The sequence below is a fragment of the Diadema setosum genome, chromosome 10 (assembly GCF_964275005.1).
Source record: "Diadema setosum chromosome 10, eeDiaSeto1, whole genome shotgun sequence".
In the NCBI taxonomy this organism is placed as follows: Eukaryota; Metazoa; Echinodermata; class Echinoidea; order Diadematoida; family Diadematidae; genus Diadema; species Diadema setosum.
In genome coordinates this window covers 22,052,531-22,066,377 of record NC_092694.1, presented here as the reverse complement: position 1 = coordinate 22,066,377, position 13,847 = coordinate 22,052,531, and the positions used below count along the sequence as shown (strand labels likewise).

At 36.9% G+C, this 13,847-nt stretch overlaps 1 long non-coding RNA gene across 1 annotated transcript; it reads left to right on the top strand.

Moving 5' to 3' along the window:
* The first annotated feature begins 3,524 nt into the window (after positions 1 to 3,524).
* Positions 3,525 to 13,497, top strand: LOC140234155 (uncharacterized). The gene is made up of 3 exons (XR_011901590.1): positions 3,525 to 3,704; positions 11,670 to 11,738; positions 13,483 to 13,497. It is a non-coding gene; the product is annotated as an uncharacterized lncRNA (long non-coding RNA).
* Positions 13,498 to 13,847: the final 350 nt, after the last annotated feature.

Below are 13,847 nucleotides of genomic sequence, written 5' to 3'. Positions count from 1 at the left end.
TATTGTACCAGCCCAATTCTAAGTGATTTTAGCCACACCATTTACTGAATTAGTTTCAAAGAATCAGATGCCACCGCATACAAACATTAAAAACATGTACATGTATCACTGATGCTGTGCATGTCCCTTGAAGTTGTTGATTCTATCAGTGACCATGTGCTTGTGTATGTATGAGTATAAAGGAATGTCTGTGTGGGTGTGTATCATGGGTGGTGTGTATGTCTATGCTTTTGTGTGTGTGTGTGTGTGTGTGTGTCTGTGTGTGAGGGTGTGGGTGTGAGTGTGTGTGTGTGTGTGAGCCATATTGTTTGCCTGTGTCATGTTGATGCAGTAAGTACATGGGCATGTACTTTTATACAAAATAACGAGTATGAATATAACGCCCGAGAGCATGGCCACATTTCAATTGACAGGTGTGCAATATTATGATTATGCTGGTACAGTGCACTCCCGTTATAACGAAAACGTTTATATGTATAACGAAATGCTCGTTACAACAAAGTAAAAATTCGGGTCAAAAGATTATCATCAGATTACGCACTTGAATGTTCGGTTATAACGAAAATTCGATATAACGAAAGAAAACCGCTGGTCCCGAGGACTTCGTTATAACGGGAGTGCATTGTAAAAGGGGGAGAGAAAAAAAAAAAAAAACAGAACAAAAACAAAAACAAAACAAACTTAAATAGACACAACGTCACTCCTCTATTAAGGTCTTTCAGTTCCGCCGGCAACATGTGTGGTGTGTTCAATTTCAACAGCATTTTAAGATGATAGTCCTTTGAAGAGAGGCGCAATCGTACTCCATCCCACACCAGATGGCGTGATAGCTGAGGTGAATTTTGAGATACGGTGACGTAGTGCAGCGCAACTGAGGAGTACCAGGTAGGCGTATATAAATATGTATGACGTTTCGTTCCAAGAGTATAATAACGTCGTGTAATGTGTGTAAAAGAATGAACCAAAAGGTGGGGGAGAAAAGGACTCATCGTGTTTGTTCTTACAATGATGATTACGTTGTGCTGTCGAAAAGTTTTCGTAACACCAGGGAGGTGGTAAAACTCGATTCCTCTCCTGGGCGTAGCACATTACCAAATCCAGGGAAGCTAGTGGTCAAATTCTCTATTTAATCGGTAAATCTATTTTATGAGGAGGTTACTGACGATTTATGCATGGATAGGGACAACAACTGTGATGGAATTCTAACCTTTGATCCTGTCTTTGTTTGATATGGACATCGGATCTACGATCTGCGTTTGTCTGTTGTTGTTTTTTTTTTCTGCCAATAGTCCTGTCTGGACGTCTTTTTTTTTCTGATTACAATATCTTTACCCCTTCCTTTTGAGGGCTGATCAGGTAATGATTGTCACATGCACACAGGCAAGATGATGGGAGAAGGGAATTTGTAGCGTGAAATGTTGACTCTGTGTGAAAGTTGTCCCCCTTTTAGTTCGCGTTTCTTTGATGTTTTCCTCTATATTACAACCACTTTCATCATGCTGCTGCTACTACTATATACCAATTCAGCTTACTGGTCTACCACTACAAAGAGTTCCCATCAGCACTAATTACACATTCTATTGATACAAACACCACTTTAATGCTGCTACTATACTGATAGTTTTCTTCCAATATAAATGATATCCCTACTGCAACTCAGCACTGTTACTATACACTTCCATCAATATACAGTAAACATTTGATAGAAACTATAGTTTTGCTGATGCTCTCCCGCGTATAATTGCTGAACCTTGTGATTGAAAAGATAACCTTAATCAGCGTCATTATCATAATACTCGTCACCATGACTACAGCAACTCCTGCTGTCATCACAAGTCACCATGGTCACTACAAAATGTATTCTTCTATTGCTTATGCTTTACTGCTGTTCGAGTGTGTGATATATTTTGGTCATATTTTCCTGCTATTTCTGTTTAAGAGCGAGCTGGGTCAAACTCCGAAGTAATGGGGTGACGATCAAGTGGTTGTGGTCCCAACAGTACCTATTTGTCGTGTGTTGTTATAATAATATGCATTTCAAACACATAGTCCCCTGTGATTTGTGCACTATATGGAGATGTGCATTTGTTTACCTCTTTGGCCTCCGTTCTACGCCATGGGGGAGATTGTATCGAGCTGGACCAACAGGTGGAACACGAAATATAGGCAGACAGAGGCAATATTCGGTCACCCAAATCGCTAGACCCAGGGAGGTGTCTCACCTCCCTGCTAGACCATGCCTTTGCATATTAATCTTGTTTTCTCGAAAACCGCTCCATTCGTTTTTCTTATATCTCCAGATGTATGAACATTAATGTGGTTATTGTTAATTCTTTGAGTTCTTTCTCTTAATTCTTTAGTTCTGTGTTCTTATAACTATAGTTCGACAGTTTTGTCCACCCCTCAAAAATTAAATAAACGAAAAAGTAATACAAACAGACGGTGAATAAGTATCACATGAACATATTTATACAAAGAAGAATTTTATTTCGTAAAGATTTATTCTGTTTTCTTTTTTTTTTTCGCTATGCTTTCCATTGATATCGATTGATTTTAAAGAAACACAAAATGCACGATGGTTTAAATTGTTGTAACTGGTGATGTCAGCCGATAGGGTTTCGGGAAACGAAACATAGTCGATTATGGGATTTCTTGTCTGTTGCTTCGAATTGAGATTGAACATAATGATGGCCGAAACAACAACTCGGCATGGTTAGGGCAACGTATTATTTTGAGCGTTGGGCAGAACCTTTTAAAAAGTCATGGTTTTTCTTATGTGTGTGCGTGTGTCTGTTTTTTTAATCATTTTTTTTGTGTGTGTGTGTGTGTGTTTTCTTTGTCACAGATAAAAGTCTGCGTCCGTGTGTGTGTGTGGGGGGGGGGGGGGGGGCTGCAGCGCCCAATCCAACGACATACATTGTACTGCACATACGTTTAGGATCAGTTTTCATGAACATTAAGTCAGAGGAGTTTTTCATAAACATAGTATGCGACCCCTTTTTTTTATTGATTACAAGTTAAAGCCTATCTTGTGGACTCTAGGACGAAATTTGACATGAGGCAATGAGATCTACGACTCATGAGTTAAACTTGCAATGTTTGAATAAAACACTGTACAGTCATTATAGCACTTGGATTCGAGAGCTATTGCATTGTCCGTTATCTTTAAGGATTGTTGTACGTAAACTCCGAAAGAATTCGCGCCAGTGGATTATGCGTTCCTGTCTCACTATTTTAACGAACTAACGTATGGTGTGGTATGGTATGGTGTGGGTCCCTCTCATATTGCTGTATAAGGTGAAGAGAGGTCGACTCTTCTTATAACTTAGAGTTTGACGTTATTGATTGTTTTGACATTGGTTACCAGCGATGGTACTGAACTTTGAACCGAGAATGGAACATTGGAACTAGGCCCATATTATTGATTTGGTCATCTATCTCACAGTTTCAGTGCTCGGCGGGATACACTGTAGTCTTGTTGTACCCCAGGGGGAAAACAGGCCCTCTGGTCCTGCTGACGTTCTGGTCGTCTCACAGTGTCTTGAGTTTTGGGTGTTTGTTGTTTTCCTCGGGAAAATTTCTTCATCCTAGGATCGCCAGGACTTCACAAGTTTTGCAAACTTTAGTCAGCGTAGAAGGGAATTAATCCCAGGTTTTTCATCAGGTTAGCCACTGACGCAAAGCCGACGATGAGCGAATCCAAGGTAATCAATTTTTCACTAAGTTTCAGCTGCTCTAATAGAGGTGTATTTCACCCAAAGTGTTGACAATGGTTGAAGGCTACATCGCCACTGCTCTTTGTATTGAAACCTGCTAAAACAAGATATCATTCAAGATAAGTATAGGTGGGGAGGATAATTACTTTTTACGCTTATGTAGGTCGTATTTATGATGATCTGGTGTATATAGTTACACGCCTATTCCGCGGCATATACCATTATTATAAAGCATTATGAGCATGCCTTCTTTTCTTTTTCTCTTCTTTACATGCTGAACTGAAGAGAATCGCCAGCAATTTCAATCGTATATACGCAACTGGATTAGGGTAATCCACTAGTTATGTGAATTATGAATATAATAAAGGCTTACTCAGGATTCTGTTCTTGTATATAATGTTTCGATAAAGACAAATGTGTATATCTTGAACTATTTCATCTCTTGACATCATGACTTTAGCGGAAAATGAATGCGATTATACAAGAAAAGAAGACCCAAATTTAGCAATGCTTTCTAATTGTGTAATGATATTCTGCAGTAGATTTAAAGCTATAACAGATTCTTACTTTTTCTCCGCCCCCTTCTTTTTATTTTTTTTCTGTTTATCTCACACTAAAATTATCCTATAGATATTGACATTCCCATTCGACATGGTGTCTGAATATTATATATTATTCATGATACCAAATTCATATAAGGGGCCTATATCGTCTTGAACTATTCGAAGTGATCCTAAATCAGGCCTTTTCGTAGGCCTATTATAATATGTATATGCTGCTACTCTGCTACTGCTCCTATACGACCGTTTTACTATACCTTTCCTTCTCTTTCTTCGTTTCTGTCGTTATATTCTTCGCCATTTTTAATCATTTTCATCGTCTCTTATTTTTCGCACTTTTGCTCATTTCTTCAATTCTTCTTTTCTCGCTTTCTGTTTACATTGATTAATCTGTGTAGACGAACACAAGAAACCTGATAACGTGCTCACTATCAGTGTGTATCGTATATTCACACTGCATTTGCCATTTAAAATGTCGGGGAAAATGAGATATGAAGGAGTGAGTACTATAAATACCCTTAATCCACAAGTCCATATCATTGTTTAAGATATATATTCCACTCTATTTTAACCTGACGTTGATTTGGAAGCAGGGGAGGATCCAGGAATTCTGTAAAGGGGGGGGGGGCGTGACTAATTATTTCTGGTGCCACTTCCGGGTTTCATTTCATTTTTTTTCTTTTTATTTCTTTTGTTTTTAAGGAAAATTAGGGGGGGGGGGGACGTGCGCCGGTTGCGCCCCCTCTGGATCCGCCACTGGGAAGGTAGAATCAAACAAACAAAATGGTATTTATTTCCTAAAAATCGGGCTTTATTATAGAAGGAGAGCCATTGAAATTTTCAAATGTTTTCGGCGAAGAGTGGTATTGGTCGCAACCATTGTCACATGTCAACCAGCTGATGTGAGGATCGCCATCTTGCATTGGTCTGCGCCCAAAGTGTGTTTTTGGTCAATGATTTAGCAGCTAACAACCCAGCTCCCACTAAAAGTCGTAATTTCTCAGGCATAAAATTGACCCGCGGAGAAAGACAACAACAACAAAAAGGAAAGAAATTATTAAGGTTTATGAGACTATGACATTATCACCTGTCCTCATATAATTTGTATATTCATATCCCTGCTTCGCAAAAACATGAAGCCTTTACCGTATTCTGAGACTTTCAGGCCAACGTGAACACTGTGTGGTTTACCGTATTCTGAGACTTTCAGGCCAACGTGAACACTGTGTGGTTTAGCACGTGACGGAACAAAGCTAGGCCCATCTGCAGTCTATACATGAATATGATAACCATAGTACAGTTTGTAGTGACTTCCGCGAACCACGTTGTACTAGGGTACCAAGGCAGCCCTATAGGTGTGATAAGTCTGTTGATTATGTGGTCGTCTTATCCCGCGATTGACTCTGCGCTTCAATTGAGAGATAAAACACTTACCAACCCTATCTCTGTGTCGTAATCCTGGTTTAATTGACCATTATTCTGTCCCCTGCAATAAATGTATTTTCTTTTTATAGAATAGATGGACATCCTTGACACAACTTCGCAGGGGGTACAGGGGCGGATCTAGCTTTTTATAAAGGAGGGGGTTGGGGCGGTATGTGAGGGAGCGTAGCGACCGACCCCGAGCGAGCGGAGCGAGCGAGGGGGGGGGGAGGGTGTGGGAGGGGGTGTCCCCCCTCCCACAGGAGGGAGAATTTTTTAAAAATCTGTGTGTGAAAATGGCGTTTTCTTGCAACTAAAACACCACTATTTTGGGTGTAGAGGTCATTGCCATAAATAGAAAAAAATAAAATTACAATTTAAAAAAAAAAGATAAGATAAAAAAAAAAAATGGTCCCCGGATTTTTTTTTTTTTTGGGAGGGGGGGGGGGGTTGCAACAACCCCCCCCCCCCTCTAGATCCGCTTCTGCCCGGGGATAATGGTTGGTGTGATGCGGTGTAATATAGGAAATTTACTAAATGTACCAAATGAAATATGCCAACATTTCACGACATATCATGATTCATATTCGCTTTGTACCACTAACGCCATCATTACCAGCAGTAACGGGTCTTAACGCAAAAAATCAATGTCATCTTTATAAGTTGATGGGTTTGAGAGGGCTACTTGCGTGTATAAAACTCTAAAACTTTTTCTTCCCCCTTGAGGGAACTGGATAGAAAAAGAAAAGAAGACTCAGTACTGTTGTTCCCAATAAGAAACGATACAAAGTTACATAAAACTTCTCACGCACTAACATATATCCAAGTTCAGATAACCTGATTCCCCTGTATATAGGACTACCTATAGGCGGAGACATAATGATATACTGTTCAAGTTTCCTCCAGATATATCCGGATTTTTGTAAAGAATATAATCTAGTCGCATGAAGGGAAGGCAACTGACTGTTGATGGAAACGCCCGGACATCACATCCCTAAAACAGAACCAGATGTATTTGCATGCCACTTCTTAATTTGTCAGACATCCTTCAGAGATTCAAACACAATCGAGTAATATGTAAATATACAGAGTATCTGATAGTCTGTTTGAACTTTTGTATGATTACAAGTGACGGTCACTACCCTTCTAGGAAAGGTTCTTCTGGACTCTATTTATCGTAGACCCTTAAAGGGGGAAAAGAGTGTCAGAAACGTTAAAAATCTATGTAATGGTTCATAGTATGAAACCATCAACCTTAATCTTTTTGAAATTGACGTTTCCTACGATGACGCATTTGTTAGATTAAAAATAGAAGAGAAACAAAACAAGAAAATTTTAAAAATACTGGTTGTTTCCATTCAATTGACTCTTATATAAATGACTTTAATGACTACAGTCAAATAGTAGGTCTCATAAGATACTTTTCTTTGATTTTTACCGTTTATCATGGGATTGAATATAATTACATTTCCCCAATGCAAATTAAAAACTAAAGAAATGAACGACGTTCTTCACTGATGTGATCAGAATCTGATTTACCATAGAGCTTTAGATAAGCATTGAATGACGAAATACAACAGGAGCCGATGTGTCTAGTCTTTGACACAGGGATTTCATGATGGTATGGCTTGTAAAACAAGGTTTCACATTATAGTTATAAGTCCTAGCCCACAAAAAAAAAAAAAAAAAAAAAATATGACGATATGCATGGAAAGCACATGAAGTAATGAATGAATGAATGAATTAATTAATTGATTACAATGAATGAATGAATGAATGAATGAATGAATGAATGAATAAATAAATGAATGAATAAATAAATAAATAAATAAATAAATAAATTAATTAATTAATTAATCAATTAATGCATACGTGAAGTAAAGTTATCTTCTTTTCAATATGGTTTGTTATAACGACGATACTACGTAGATGAAAAAGTGGGATGTTTACCACATCAAAATAATCATTAGTGATGATGACTGATAAAGCTGAATGAAGCTGGAGAAAAGGGAGATTAAAACACTTAAGGAGAATATTATTAGTTAGTAGTACAGTGTTCGTAGCGATAACGGGATAGAAGGAGAAGCAGAAGACGGAGGAGGAACTAAGAAAGGGAGATGTTTTGTGGTATAAGAAAGAAAAAGGAAGCGGAAACGTGTACACAGTAAAGAAAAAAAAAGGACACTCATTCCATGTGGTATTTTATCTAACAAAACGATATATTGATATATATATATATATATATATATATATATATATATATATACACAATATGTTCTCTCTCTATGTGATTTTTTTTTTTATCATTATTACACATTGAATACTAAATCTATGTTATTCCTGAACACGCGAACGCTCAAGAAAGCCGCCAATGCCACCACATTCGTAACATTAAGACGCTTTGCAAAAGGCTGTACCTCTGAGCACTTCTTCACGGATGTCAGTTTTCCGGTTTCAGAAAGCAAAACGACTGCTGACTGTGCATACTATGGAGAACACCAAATGTATCAGAAAACATTGCACTTGATGATATTCCGACACAATAAGGGACTGAATGGACTCCTGCCAAACCAAGAACTTTCTTGGAACAAGAAGAACTATGGGTTTAACGAAAAGATAATTTCTTATCTTATAGTCCTAGCTCAACCCCAATATCATATCGAATGAAATCAAGAGCAAAGAAGTGAAGAAAAAAAAAATCCTCGTATGCATGATGGGCAGTTAGGTCCTGAAGTTTGTGTGTTCACACACAATTTATTCAGTATATTTTGTACACCATGTCATCTCGACTTCTCGGCGAAACGGCGAGAAGACGAGATCGTTTTTAACCGAGTTCGGAACCAACTTTGTGCGAAATTGAGATTTCTATATTCGCATGACCATCTTACGTCAACTTCGGGAGAGTCTGACGCCACTCTAACAAACAGCTCCCGACAATGCGCACCGCACACATTATTCTATGGCGAATGACCGAGCTGTATATTTAAAAAAGAAAAGAAAAAAAAAAACACTAACCTTTATCTCAGTAGCGCCAAAGTCCGTTTCAAATGATGTTCAAACGTGAACCTGTCACGCGCTGGCTAATACCAACATACATGTCGGCAGCGATAGCCAGCAGATTTGCTATCAATGACAGTGATATTAAAGGGATGGTGTAGTATTGGTTGAGGTGAAAATTAAGCTTTTAAATTTTTGCAAGATACTAAGAAACTGTTTTATTTTTAATGAAATGCATAAAGGCATGCAAGAGACAGGAATTCAAAGTTTATTTGATGACAATCTGTAATGGAATGGCTGAAATATAAAAAAAGAGTAAAACAAAACGATCTTATAATAAAAGATTGGCCCACCTTTTATTACAATTGCTTCGATTTGGATATCTCAGCCATTTCAAACCTAACTTTCATCAAATAAACTTTGAAATCGGCTTAAACTTATATGCTATTTGATATTTTATAAGAGGTTTCGCATTATCTCAAAAAAAAAAAAAAACCATCATCAAAAAAAAAGTTGGAAACTTAAAGCCCTATCTCAACCGAAACTGTACCATCCCTTTAACTACCTATCCACACTGCACTGCAAACTATCTACAAATAAAACTATGAAAAGCAAACGGAGAGCGCGGACCGGCAAAATGCCATATTGTTATTTATTTCAATCATGTGATTACACATAACAATAGAAAGTGCAAGAAACTGACGCCTTCCATATTGACCCACCACCTATGCTCATGATCATCAGCTATGATCACTGAATGATTTCGTGAAGGAAAGATTACGGGAAGTGCGTCTCTTTTCAGAAATTCTCTCCACTCATAATCGTGTTCGCCTGCAAACAAGAGGACAGTTTGCCTATATTTGGACATCAGGATAGCTAGGAAACCGGAACAGACCTTCAGTGGTATTTCTCACCCTGGTAGCGCTTACACAACGAAACTAAGCAATGGAGATAATTCAAACAGGACATAAATATGATAAACGAAGGAATAATATTATGTATAGTTAAACAAAGATGAATTTGCTCTTGATTCCTGCGCATGTTTACTGCGCACTGGTGCTTCAACTCATCAAGACGGTATACCGGTCATGCAGTCATGCACTCAAAGGTATATAAATTTAGAAAACTCAGTGCGTATAAATAGATTATAACCATTTCGCCTGTCATTGCTGTACGTCATATACGTGCATCTAAATACCAACTTTTCCTTATGAAAAATGTCTGTGTACATTAGAGGGTAGCAAACAAAAGTATATACCACTGACCACACGTAGGCCTATTAGGGACCTATACATACTGCTTCTCTTTCTTACTTACTTTCAAGATTCAAGATTCAAATTTGTTTTTATTTCCATAAAATAAACAGAGAAATTATATACAATGTATAAGCAGAACATCATTTGTAATAACTGCAAAAACGTAAATTGACAAAATACATACGAAAATGAATAACAATGAAGAAAACACAATAGTATTATATTTTTGAATATATACACAATTATGCATAATACAGGCAAATTAAGGATGGGAATGGAAATGGAGGGTCCCACTAAAAAGCAAAGCTTGTGTATGATATGGGACCCTCAGAAAATACATAGAACAGCGAATAATGAATTAACGAAGCTACAAACCGATGTAAAACAAAATCAAACGAACCAATGTAAACTGACATGAAATCAAATTGGGAAGGAAAAAAAAAGAGAGAAAAAAAAAGGAAGAAGAAAAGAAGAAAACTTGCTTTCTTTCTTTCTTTTCCTTCTTTCTTTTTTAGTTTTGTTTTAACCTAAGTATTGTACCCTGGTTTCAAGAGATGTGAAGACTATGCTTTGTTGCAGACATCATTTCTGATTAAAGCTAGCATTAATTCTGATTGGTCTATCTCCTCATCGTCAAATATGTGTATCGCAACAACAACAACAACAACAAACGAAATGGCCATGACGTATTTAATGATCATAATGACACACAGATATCTATGAATAACCATAATATACAATATACAGAAACTATATTGCACGGTAAGAATCTGAGGTGTTATCAGTCTTGTTTGGGTGCTTCAACACTGTCCGTTGGTTAGCTTGGAGCATATCTCATTTGATACCATCGGACATCGATTCAACAGGAACACAACGTCGGGCTGATGAAGACACGCCTAAAGACCTCTGGCAAGAGTCCTATCATCTCTTGATAAATCCAACATAGATGGGACTGGGTTCAGTGACATAACGGACAAAACGACCCGACAAGGACGACAAGGGAGAGAGATTAAAAAAAAGAGAGCAGGACAAAAATAAACAAGGATAAGGGCTGAAAGACATAGACAAATAAGAGATAGATTAAAAAGAAAAACAATCCATGTATCCTTTGATTTTGTCCGCGCATATGGTGTCATCAGACGCCGCCAAAGCTACACACCTCAAATTTGAGCAAGGAGGTAAGTATACGCCACAGAGCTGTATTTACATATCTATGGTATACGCCTATACCAATCATGTAACTCCTTGATTAGCCTTTTGTCAAGGTCCTCTCACTGTATGGTGCAGAGAGCCCAGGCGAGTGGGGTTGCGCGAAGCTGGGCTCGCTTCGCTCGCCCGTTATAGCCATCTTACAGCGAGAGGGCCTTGGCAATAGGCTAATCCTTGATTTGAGTAAAACAGAAGTATGAAATGATAAAAAACGTATAAAGTTTGCAGTGATGGAAATGTGGTGGAAAGTAAGATTACATGTTTAATACTACCAGTACGTTCAATAACAGTTCGATCTAAAACTTTTACTATGGTATAGAGACGGTGGCAAAGCTTAGTGGAAAACAAAATAATTAAAGCAAACCTACATGAAAATGTTTTGATAAAAATCATTGCATTTTTCCTCCTACAAACGGCTAAGTATTATGTGTTACACTTTGTCTAAAACGTTTATGTAACCGCTTGATAATAATGATTTATTCTTTTATAATCTTTTTCTTATTTAACAGAGCTTGGAATACGGCAGTTCTTTCTCAAATGCTGCGTATGAGGTGGATGCCCATGAGATCAAGTTTGTGGTAAGTACTCTGCCTTGCTTTCAGTGGAAAAGCACGACAAGCTATAATAATGTGTCTATTCATGGTGTGTGTGTGTTGTTTGTGTCTATCTTTTATCATTTTTTTAATAGGTTGATATATTTGCTGTACTATTTCCATTCTATTTGTTACAATAATAAATGAAGGGTGTGTCGAAATTGTGACCTCTGTTAATTTCTTTTTGTGTGTGAAAATATTGTTTAAGGAATTACTATGTTACGTTATACAGTAGTATGAATTTGAATTATTGTCTGTGGTATAATTTGAATGAAAGTGAATGAATGTAGTGTATGTGTGTGTGAAGCCAATTATACGGGGAGTTACAAAAGCAACGTGTTATTCAATTGTTATAAGAGAAGGAGAATAAAGACACAATGCATATCCAAAGTTGAACTGTTGAATATGCATGGTTACAAGATTTTGCATAATCATATAAAAGTATTAGCAAAAAGAAATTAAACGGGTATTAGGTTAAAATAACTCATTGTGATCATGTAAGACAAGTAAGTCATAATATAGAATACTCGAGAATCTTTACGGTTGATGAATATAATCATATTATTTCTTCTTCTTTTTTAATCAACAGATTTTTTTTTTTTTTTTGGTGGGGGGGGGGGGGTTACAGCGGATTTCAAAAGGCTTTTGATTATGTATCTCATCAGACTTTTCTGTCCAAATTCCAGATTTGTTTAGGTTTGGTGATTGGATTCAGCGATTATTTCCTATTTTGGAATAAAGTATTCTTTATACAGATATATAAGATAAAAGCAGTTGTGTAATGATCTGGGGCTTTCGACGTGAAACTCTGATATGAAACGGGTATTAGACAGGGTGGTCCATTATCTCCCTATAGATTTTTGTTACCTATATAGAAACACTGGAACGGGTAATGAGGAAAGACAATAAAATTAGAGGAGCGAAGTTTGAGAATAATGAGATTGGAAAAAAAATGTATACAGATATTTCTTTATTTATTACAGGAAACCATCCATCGATTATGATACAAACTTTTTAAAAGAATTTGAGGAGAAAATCAGTAGTCCCAAGGTTAGAACAAGAAAGTCTATTTATCAGTATCTTTATTGATTATTTGAGTGGGTAAGAATTGTAATAGACCGCATATAGTTTGGTTTGGAAACCTTGTTCAGGAAGTTAACATTATTGGTGTTTGTTTGTTTTTTCATGAATATTAGACTTATAAACATTTTGTTAAAGAATTGCGAGACACTTTCTAGTTTAAATATAATCAAAGGATAGTTATATACTAACTTCGATAAGGAATTGAAAGAATCATTTGTCAGACAGAGAAGTGCACTGATTTCAAAATGCAGGGAGTTTCAATAATTACAGGGGTTGTTATACCAAGGAACATCTTAGATATAGAATTAGGTTTAGCAGATAACTTATGCTCCTTTTGTTAGTAGAAACCATAGACGTATAATTATTATATATCGGTATCTATCTTTGTATTGTGATAGAGCTAAAGAGATATGGACATTTGTGACTGAACATTCACATATGGCCTGTAGCTATAATCTATAGATATATAAGTATATTTTAAGAATAAGGGGTAAATCTGATAAATCTAAGGCGTTCGCCCTTGGTGAAATAGAACTGCACAATTGCTATGAGCTATGCATCTGTCGTGTATTATAGTGCATGCAAGATCATGTGCTATCATTTCTCTATCTTATATAGTCTGTTATATTTCATTCATCTCTTGCAGGACAAAAATGCGGAGAAAAGAAAATGGACGATAATAATCGGTCTGGTAAGCCTCTTCTCTGTCGAGAAAAATAAAATTGTCCATTTCTTACAAATTTCTTACATTTATTTTTCTATTAACAATGCAATCAGTCGCACTATAAATCACTATTCCGACATGACTTCATAGGCTATCGATGTTGTCTTTATTTTTGTTGAAGATATTAAAAAAAAAAAATGGTAATACGGTGAAAGGTGAAAAAGGCAACATCAGCACGAAAGTTCTTCAAGTATCGTACGAGTTACGAATCTTAAGCAGAAGGAAAAGAAATGCTGACTTCATCGTCGATAAACTCAAAGCCCATCTAATCAAGCCTAACAATGTCA